The sequence below is a fragment of the Athene cunicularia genome, assembly GCF_003259725.1.
Source record: "Athene cunicularia isolate RWA chromosome 8 unlocalized genomic scaffold, athCun1 chr8_part1, whole genome shotgun sequence".
NCBI lineage: Eukaryota > Metazoa > Chordata > Aves > Strigiformes > Strigidae > Athene > Athene cunicularia.
This window is the reverse complement of record NW_020799109.1, coordinates 28,484,141-28,494,792: the sequence shown is the minus strand read 5'-3', so window position 1 is coordinate 28,494,792 and position 10,652 is coordinate 28,484,141.

Sequence of the window (10,652 nt, the reverse complement as noted above, 5' to 3'; positions counted from 1 at the left end):
TCACTAATAAATATATTAAATCCTGGAGCAGAGAAGTGGGATGCCTGGCTGTTAACCTAACATGAGGCTGAGAATGAAGCATTTATCTTTGCTCCGTTCCTTTGCTGGGCTATAATCTGGACCAGTTCCTTCCTTTCTCACAGCAACTATTTAATTTCCTTAATACTCTCCTGAGGTGGGCTTGTTTGAAAATCTGAAGGTAGCCATCATATCATGAACATTTTTAATGAAAACAGGAAAATTTATTCTCTCTGGAAGTTTTCTTTCATTTTCACTAAAAACCTTGAAAATTGCATTTTTTGGTTAAAACAAAATTTTTTGCAGCTCAAGGCCCAAACCTGATTTTTTTCTAGGTTTTTTGACATTCCATACAAGTCAGGCAAATTTCCACAAAAAGAGGTTTTCTGTGTTTTAGGGTTTTTTTTAAAAGAAGGTTGCCTTTGACTGAAAAATGACCTGTTAAAAACTGTTTAGATGGAAACTTTTCAAGCAGCTGTAGTCAGGGCATTGATGTGAGAAAGGCAGTAGTAGGGATGCAGGCAGGAATAGGCAATTGGCTTTTCCATGTTTTTGGGCACATCTTGTCAAATAGCTCTGGGCAGAGTTAAGATGAGGGGAAGGAGAGGAGGGAGGCCGGAGATGATGCACAATGAGTATGGGTTCACGGCTGTCCTGCAATGGCAGAGCTTTGTGGCCAGAGGAGTTCTGGCCTCCCTGGTTTTGGGGATGTCTAGACATCCAGTTGCCTTAATAAAATTATGCTGCAGGGCTTGCACTGCAGCCGAGCTAGAGGTTGGGTTTTCCCTTGCAGGTGGTTTTCTATGATAACATAAAGGTTCACAAGCCATGATGGACAACATGCATGCCTAAATCTCTTCTTTTCAGGAAAGCCTCTAGAAGTGTTTTTTTTTAAGGCATGTGTGTGCTTCAGAACCCTATCCACAAAAGCATCTAAGCTCTTTAATTTCCATTAAAAACCTTGTGTGCCTAAATAATTTCTGAGGGTCTGGGTTTTACCAGCTGGTATCTAGGTCTTATCTGTTCTTTTAGGCATTTAGATATCTTTAAACTGCCTGGCCCTCAGTTCCCAGTGGCTTCAAAGGAGACTAGAGATGTGCCTGCTGGCTTTCCTAAATAGAGATGCTTTCCTAGACAAGGGCTAGATCAATGCTCTTGGTGTGGCTCTGATGGATGGCCTACTGCTCTGACAACCCCCTTCCCCCAGTTTCCATCACTGCCTTATTTATGGGGGAAAACAGAGTCCAGGCATATGAAAATAATTTTTCATTTTTATCGGTTTGGCTGAGAAACTCAATCTGCTCCTACACGAGGGCCGATGCAAATTCCGTGCTGCTTGTAGGCATCTCTTGATCAAGAGGACAGAGGTGCAGCAAGGGTCTCAGGGATGGATGGGTGTGTGTGCTCCATCCTGCTGGATGGGGCCTCTGCTTTGTTTTTCAGCTGATCTGGAGAGCATTTTGGGATCTACATGGGCTGAGATTACCCGTGGCTTTTAAGCAACATGTTTTCCCCTGTCAGACTAAGTCCGCAGAGGAAGCTTTTGAGATCTGCTTTGAGGCATGGAGCTGTTTTCACCTGGGCTGCTTTAATTAGCATTGATTGATACCAGGGTGATGGTAAGGAGGGTCTCTGCCATGAGTGGAGGGAGGATGCCAGCACCTTGGCATGACCCTGGCAGAGACAGCTCTGGAGATATGTGAGGAGGCAGATGTTGGTCACCAATACGGCCAGACTCATACGTTGATCAAAGCTTTGCCTTTGAAATTCCTTTTTCCACCCCAGAAGGCTTGACTTTTGACAAAATGAATGTTTCCATGTCATGTCAGTCCTTTTTTTTGAAGACCTCCAATTTTAACTGGAAAAACAAAAATAATCAAACTGGAAATAAAAAGATTTGGGCTGGAAAACATTAGATTCCCAGACATTTTTAAAAACAAAAATCAGGCTGAATTGTTTTGGTTTCAGTTCCCAGCTTTTTTTCTCTGGGAAACAATCTACCCCTCATTCGACAGAGGAGGAAAGAGGCAGGCAGAATAAATCTACAATGATATCTGCCAAGCTGATCTGGGGGGAATATTCCCTTCTGACTCTAAAATTGGAGATCTGGTAGCCCCAAACACTAGCAGGATGCTCACGCAACCACCAGGGTGGTTTCCCAGCACTCCAGGACTTCCACCAAACCCCCTTAGCACCTTAGATAGGACCACCAGGAGAGAACGGGGAGAAGATGGGTTGGAAGTCATCTCCCTTGGATCACAGCACTCACATGTCCATCAGGCTTAAGAAGCAGGCGCTGAAGAAGTTTTATCTATGGCTCCCCCAGTATGGGTTTGCTATTGCTGACTAGACTATGGCTCTTCCATGCACTGATAGTCCAGTGAGGAGGAAGGGTCCTGGCTTCTTCCTCAGCTCTTTTAATGGAGATGCAGAAGGTGACTCTTGGTTTGCTTTCCCCTTGTCTATGGTTGAATATCTGTTGATGTTATTTGCTAAACAAGAGCGCCAGTGGCAGAGGAATTAGAAGAAATCCCTTCTTAATTGGAAACAGTGAGTTTGTGTATTTTTTCAGTTGTCTATTTTGGGCCTTGTAAAATTAAAGTTATTAACTGTAATGCAGTGGTTTCCAGATTCCCACAGCCCTTTACAATAGTGGGGAAATTCATCCCAGGTCACTGGGAGCCTTTAATGAATACATTAAGGCTTATTATTAAAATAAAGTACTTGCAGCTTTATGGGAGACATCTGGCAAGGATGCTTGTCTCTCTGAAGGCAGCAAGGCTCCCTAAGTGTCCTCTCCCGGCGTGCACCACGTCTGCTCCAGCAGAAGCTTTCAGGAGCAATTCCCCACTCAAGGATTCCTGCAGGTGGGTCTGGGAGACAGAGGAGACCTTTGCTGGATGTGATGAGAGTGGTTGTACCAGACCCACCCCTGTGATCACTCCATTGATGTTTCTAGAGCTGACCAACCCCTTGCTGGTGCTGCAGGTACCCATGTGAACCCTTCTGGGATGCTTGTGCTCAGCAGAGCAATTGCACCAGGGTAAAGCTGCTTCATTCATCAGATAATGTGATGTGCAGGCAGAGCTGAGCTTCGGCAAACCCCAGGTAGGAGGGAAAAAGGACCAGTTGACCTGGGTGCAGGCAGGTCAGCTTGGAGCCAGCCATGCTCACCCAAAGTGCTGAGCTAGCAGGGTGTCATATCTGATAAGTGGCTTCGTATCACATCGTGCGAGCTTACTGGTGTGGTTGCACCCGTGCAACACCTCCACGCTGCACGGATACATCGTAAAACAACTCCTCAGTGTTGGGTGGAAAGACAGGAGCCAAACAATTGGGGTTTAGTGCCATAAAGCTTCCTGGGGTCCCTGGCCAAGCATTGATGGGAGCAGGTAACTTTAAGACAGGGTGTTCATGTGCTGATGAGAACAAACCTTGGCTGGCAAGGCTGTGAAGGGGTCTGGAACAGCGTGTGATCTTATCGCTGCTTTATCTCTAGCCAGGCTTGATCCCAGCAGAAAGCAGGGACACGTGGCAGTAATTGTGTTAGGAAAACAAACTAATCTCCAAAGGGACAGAGAGCAGCTGTTCGGCTATCGTGCTATCAGGGGAAATGGATGTGGCCTGCCAGCTCGCAGTGCAGGGCTGCTTCACTGCTGGGGCCAGGCAGGGGGTGGAGGGGGCAGAAAGGGAATAAAAATAAGTTTGAGCTGCCAGGTGGGACTGAAGAAGTGTTTGTCATGACACGACCTGCCCAATGTTACCTGTCCAGCTTTGCCAAGAAGCCCTTCACTTGCCAGATTTGTGAAGTGTGGTCTGGCAGATCAGGTATAGGGAGAGCTGGGTTTAATGGACTGGCTCAGTGAGAGCCAGGTTTAACCTTGGCAGATCACTTATCACCATCTGCCCTTATGTCTCCTCTGTGCTCCTCATCCAGTTAGGCAGCAGGTTTGCCGATCTTCCTCTTAATGTGCTTCATACAAGTCTTGCTCTGTGTCCCAGGCACCCCAAAAACTGCTGCTGACCACAGCTGAACCATGGGTTGTTTCCCCATCCCAGGGTTGGGCTTGACCTCCTTCCCCACCCCACTCCCACCTCTTTAGCCTGGGCTGGTGTCGCCAGACAGGGTGTTGCTGGTAGGGCATCAATGCAGGGACAAGATCCCAAAGGTGTGCTGGGGAGACAGAAGAGGCTCTTGGAGATGTGCACAGAGATGGGGCTGTGGCAGGAGGAGCCTTCCTGTGCAGCCTCTCCCCAGGTTTGCAAGGGAAAGGAAACACACGGTGGTCAGGCTGGTTTCGAGCTGGTTATCTCCCAAGAAACCAGTCTCATCAAATTAATTACAACAGTTCTGTAACTGTTGTGCTTGGCCCTCCCTACATCTCTCCTCTGTGCCTGGATCTCCAGCCCAGGAGCTCAGGCACTGCTGTGCGGTAAAACACTACCATGAGATGGGGATCCCCCCCACATCCTGAGCATCTTTGGGGTGGTGGAAGGTGGGGAGGAAAGCAAATGACAGAGGCAGGTTAGGCCCACAGATTTACACACGAGACTCCCCCCCACCCCAAGCCCCTGACTTCAAATAACCCCAAACTTGGGGAAGGTTAAAATCCAGCTCTGAAGTGTCTGGCTCCAACCCAACACAAACATTATTGTTGTTTCTGGATTATGTAGTTTAACAGAAAAGAAAATCCTATCGTTAAGTAATGCCAACAAGATACACACTTGTGTCCTGTATTTAGTCTGTCCTATGAACTCTATGAAGGCTCCAATCGAGACAGACAAAAAAAAAAAGCCCAGAATTACGCAGCTCCCAAAAGTTTTCCTGAAAATAAATTTTTGCCGTGTTCCTCCCAGCAGTTAATTAAGACTTCTATTAAATGTTGACAGGAGCTTGATAATGTTATATTTTGCAGCAGGCTCTGTTCATGGTGTTATAATTATGGCAGTAAAACAGTTTCCATTATAGCCCTTCTTTTAATAAGCTAATAACTTTTGAAAACATTCACTTTTCAGGTTGAAATTTTTGCATGCCTGGCCCTTACCCAGTGGGCAATTTTTTTGGAAACTTTGAGCAAAATCCATCTAGCCCTTTTTGAGTTATGGAGTAGATGTTGAGAAAAAATGACCATTTTTTTCAGTGGAAATATAGATGGGCAAAAAGATAATGACATAATTTTTCTAAATAGATGGATAGCAAAAGCATGTGATACCTGATGCTTGCTTTGGAAATCGATAGGGTAGGCTTTGCAGAGTGCCTGGAGCATGTTCAAGCCAAAAAAAATCCTATATCTGACCTAAAAGCCTTGAAGAAGCCAATGGCAGAGCCTCAAGAGAACCCAGTTGTCACCCATGAGAAGTGTCTCCTAGTTGCAGGTTAAAAACAGAGGTTGGTAATTAATAACTCTTTCCTTCTGGCAGCAGTTTTGAGGTACTGACAATATTTCTCATCTCTCATGGGGATGAAGAGTCTAGAAAATTTTGTGAAATAAAAACCAAAGGGTAAGATCTTTTTAGGTCAATGAAAATATTTTTCCTTGATCATTTCAAACTTCCTGTTTTGATAGTTTTTTTTTTTCCTACAAGCAGCCTAATTCTGAAAAGACCTTTTCAACTAAAACCCTGGAATATGTCACTGAAGGAAATGTAAAAGCCAAACATTTGGACAATTTGGAAATGCGTGTCAAATTTTTCAAGTCAAAACAACTATTTGAACCACCCTTGCCTGTGAAAAGTTAAATGGGCATTTTCCCACCAACCTCCCTTCCTGAGCCCATTGTACTGGGAGTTTCTCAGCTGGCCCATGTTAAATGGTGGATAAGATGCAGCAATGGGGCAAATGAGAAGGAAACCAATAGTCAGGAGCAACTTGAACCTTTCTGAGATTTCACTGGACTCGTGATTGTAATTGTTCCAGGGCAAATTATTCGTCCTCCTTCCCAGCCCCCACCATCAGGATCCTTCAGGAGATAGTTCAAAGTCATGTGGGTCCCCTGGAGATATTGAAGATGCAGATGAACCTCTACTGCAACCTTCAAAAGCGTCTAGGATGATTAAGAGTCCACCTCCAGCGTCTAGGATGATTAAGAGTCCACCTCCTGATGGGGCCTTTAACTGCACTGAAAAGTGGGATTTAGGCTCTTAAATTGTTTCTGTGCCTTTGAAAAACACTTGTAGTCCTCGTTGGCACTGGTTCTTCTCAGTCAGCAGCAGCAGTCAAGGAAGGAAATGTGGGAGCACGGTCAGATGGGAGCATGGCTGGAGAGTGATGCCTTTGCAGCATCATGTCACTTGGTGCACTGGGCTATTTTTCAGACAGCTAAAAAAAAGGTGTCCTGGAGAAGGATGTGGAGAGTGAATAGAGGCACAGACCTGCCTAAGATGAGGGGCTTATCCCTGAGAGATGGCAAATCTAATGATTGACAATGCTAATGAGCAATAAAGCAGAAGCAAATCGGCCACTCTAAACACCCTTGTTTTCAGAAGAGGATCAAGGGGACATCTATCACTAAACACAGCAGTTACACTTTTTTTCCTCCTCTGTCAAACGGGGCATTGACTGCTCAATTTGGTCACATGCTTATATATGGCTTCATTCCCCAGAGACAGCTGCAGGCAGTTTCCAAAGAGTGGCTGGGTTTTCCACAGTTCTCCTAACCCACCACAGAAAAGCCAACTGGTTAGGACTGTGCATAGCAGCCAGAGGTGGGTCTGCAGCCTGTGCTGTCCCACATGAGCTGGCTTTCCCCTTCACCGTACCCTTGCATAGGTGTGCAGAGGGACTGGTGCCCTCCCCGATGCATTGTGCACAGCCTCTGGCCAGCCTGGTTGCTTTCTTTGGCATGGTGGAATCTTGTTTGGCTCTGGTGAAAAGCTGTGTCTTGACACTGATGTAATCAAAATCCAAATATCACCGAAGGAAGCTTATCTCTAAACATGTCCAGCTCTGGAGCCAGAATCCCCAGCAAGCCTGCTGCCCAAGGCAGCGCCAGAAGGGTGCATGGATGGTGTTGAGTAAGTCAGCTCAAAAACAACAGCTTGTAGGCATGCTGCCGATACCTGAAAAGGAGATTAGGGCTGGAAAAATCTGCCTTGGCTGTCAGAGCCAAGGGTCTTCACTGCCCTGGACCCTTTGTCTTTAGGTTTTGCTCCCTGGAGCTTTCCTAGAGGGCTTCCCTGACAAGGTAGGGTGTAGGAACAGGGATGCGTGCCCCAAGTGCTACCCAAATACCCTCTCTGGAGTGGCTCCAGCAACTCCAAGGAGCCCCAAAGACAGAGGCAGTGGAAATCTTGCTCTGGGTAGCAGACCCATGTGTATCCCTGATAAGGACTGGAGCCAAGGGGGAATGTAGGCTGCTAGGTAGGATTCAGGCCAAATGCACATCCCAGAAAGAAAGAGAGATAAAAATACTTCATCAATTAAAAAAAACAAGAACAACTTGGAAATTCTCAAAGCTGTTGCCCATGGTATTGAGTTGGGCAAAAATTGGATGAACAAAGAGGGATCAGCAGGTAGGAAATTACACCAGTGCTGCTCTTGTTGAGGAAGTGGTTTAGTCCATGGAGTGAAATTTTGAAAAGACTTGTGAACACTGCAAACACATTGGATAAAAAATACTATAGGAGCTGCAAGAGGAAGAATGTCAGAAATGTTATATTAGGTTCAATCAAAGGTTTCTGGTGTCCATCCACAGGCAGCAGTGACTCCTTGGGGATGGAGTGTTTGGGATGGAGCATGTATGCTGTGATCTTTAGACCCAAGGGTTGCACCTGGCCTGTAATTTTCAGATAGTTCCCAACAGATCAGTCTTCCTCAAATGTGAATCCATTCCTTCTTCATCCCTCCACTCCATCCTCTGGTGTCAGATACAATGGGACCCTGTGTCTGTAGGAAGCAAGCTGTATCTTTTGTACCGCTGGCAGTGGCATACTGCTCATTTTCAGCTTCTTACCCCAAATTCCCAACAGGAGTGGAGGAAACTTCAGCCAGTGCAGTTCTTGGTGGGTCCATGTCACTAGTATCAGTGCACTCAAAGGGGGTTTGTCACTGGGTGCTTCCCCCCCGCAGCAGCACTGGGGCGTGGAGAGCCGGGCTGCTTTCAAAGAGCTCGCTAGTTGTCTCTTGAGCATGTGCTGGTGCTGCACCACGCAGTTGTGTTAGGACTTCCCTGCTCTCCAGTTAACCTGGTTCCTCCACCCCAATTGTTTTTCCAGACTACAGTAATAATCGAATATGCAGAGGTAGCAGGGCATGGATCTGTGTCTGAGCCCTGCTCGCCTTCAGTACCCTGGCGTGCTTTTGGGGGAGGGAAGAGAAGAAGTGGAGGGGGGAAGGCTTTTATCCCCTTTTAAAAAGCAGGAACATGGGATGTGCATTAGGCTTTCTTCTCCAGAGAGTATTTGTGCATTTCGCCTCTCACAGCCGTCCCTCGACGAGCGCACAGCCCGCACCCCTCCCCACGCATTCCTGCACAAACCCCTTTTGTTCACTGCCCTCAGCCAATATACAGGCAGCAACAGCAGCCCAGATGTTCCCTATCAAACTCAGAGCCATGCCAACAAACTTTGGCACACATGAAAGTACGCTGAGGAATGGGCCTCCGCAAATACCATTTATTTTTTTCCCCCCACCCTCCCATTCCTGCAAGTATTTTTAAATGTTAATGGCTTCCACGCGGCGACAGCCGACGGGGGGCTGCCAAGCCAGGCTCCAGGGGCGTCTGGCAAATTAACGGTTCAGGTATCCCCGGCGCCTCGTCAGGGCTGTGCTAACCTCGAGCTCCTGCCCCGCGTTTTCCCTGATGGCTTTCCAAGGACGGGGCCGAGCCAGTGGTGATTTCCCGTGGGCGATGCTATTTGTAGGCAGCGACCCACAGCCCAGCCTGCAGGGCGAATGCAGGCAATGCTCTGGGGAGATTTGCTGTGAATCTGTTTTCTCCTAGCACTCTCAGGGCTGGCTGGTGATGACCTAGAAAAGCATAGTAAAATATGCTATGGGGGTTGAGTGGCCCCTTTAGGCTTGGCTTTGACAGAGACCCAATGCTTAGTAAGTGTGTGGAAGAGTGAGTTGGGTTTTTGGCTGGTGTGGGATGCAGTTTCTCACAATCTTTTTCTCAACATCTTCCCTGCAGGCGATTCCTGCTGCCATCGTTCAGCTGTGAGCCCTTGGTCACGGTGCCGATGGGGCCACTGTGCTACCCAGGAGTGCTGTCGGCACTGCAAGCTGCTGGAGATCACTGGGGGGGATCGGGAGCCAAAGAACAGCATGATCAGGACTTGGTACTACAAAGCAGAATCGCGTTGGCTTTGGCCATGAGAAGCTGGGTGTACGCACAAGTGAAAACCTTCCTCGGTCCATACAAGCAACAAATCTATTTCTGCCAAGCAAAGCACAATCTCGAGGCTGTGCACAGACGTGCTTCAAATGGAAGAGCTCCCTGTTGCATCCTGGTGTGTAAAGGTGGTTAAAAGCTGCTTCAGGCAGGACCTGCCACCTCTATATGCTCCTGTGCAAGCTCAGCTCTGCCCCTCTCTGTGGATGTTTCTCCTCCCATCTCAAATGGCAGAGCTATGTCCCACCTCTCTGGCTCCACCACTGAACCCCACACAGTCTGTGCCAGATTTGGTGCCCACTGCCCCAGCTGTAGGGAGATGGGCTCAGGCAGGAGACGGCAAATGCCACTCCTCACCCAAGCTCGCTGAAGCAAGCAAAGGCCACTTCTGCTAGAAGATCCATTCTCATCTAATTTAAACAAGAGAATCCAAACTGTTTCAGCACCAGGGCTCTTCAAAGAGAGCTTGACCCCCTTTTCTCCCCCTCTACTATAACGGCAGCAATATATTTTTTCACTCCTTTCTCACATTGTAAAGGCCGAAGCATTTTTGCTCAAATTTAAAAAAAAAAAAAAAATCCCATCTGGATGAAGACCAGACCTTGCAAAGTTTCCACAGAGGGTGGTGGACCTCTCTCCCCAAGAGTGGGCTTATCTGAAATCACTTCCTCAAGGAGTGCACCAAGATTTCCATACTGGAAAACACCCTTCTCAGATGGTTTTGCACACTAAGGGATGGCATGAGCCATTGAACAGTGAATTCAGCTAAGAGAAGAGAAGGAAGACAAGGTCCCAGGGGAGGGAGAACAGCTATGTTTCCAGCCTGGAGTTGAAGGGAGATGAAGCAATGATTGCAGATTGGTTCAGAGAAACAACCAGATGTGCAAGCTATAGCCAAGACTGTGGAAGGGAGGGAAAAGGTTTGCACAATCCCAGTGCAGGAGTCAGCTCTGGCTACAAAGACGTGCTCTGACAGGCAGCAACGACAGCTGCTGTGGAGGGGCCTGACTGGGTGAACTGGGCAGCATACTGGGCTGGATGAGGGGAGGGGCCATTTTCAGAGACATCTCCCCCAAGACTTGTGCCTCTTGCAGTGGTGACAGTGGCCCTCAAAAGACAAAATCAGCTGCACCTTCTGTATCCTTGTCCTGGCCACAGACCTTGGAAAAATGTATTCTTGGAGAAAAGGTTAAGATAAAGAGGTAGTGGAAGAAAAATGGTCTGAGCTGATGAAAGCCCCCTCTGTGGGGACAGAGAAAGGGAATGAGAGATTGTGGTTATATTTTTACAAAGGATTTGTAG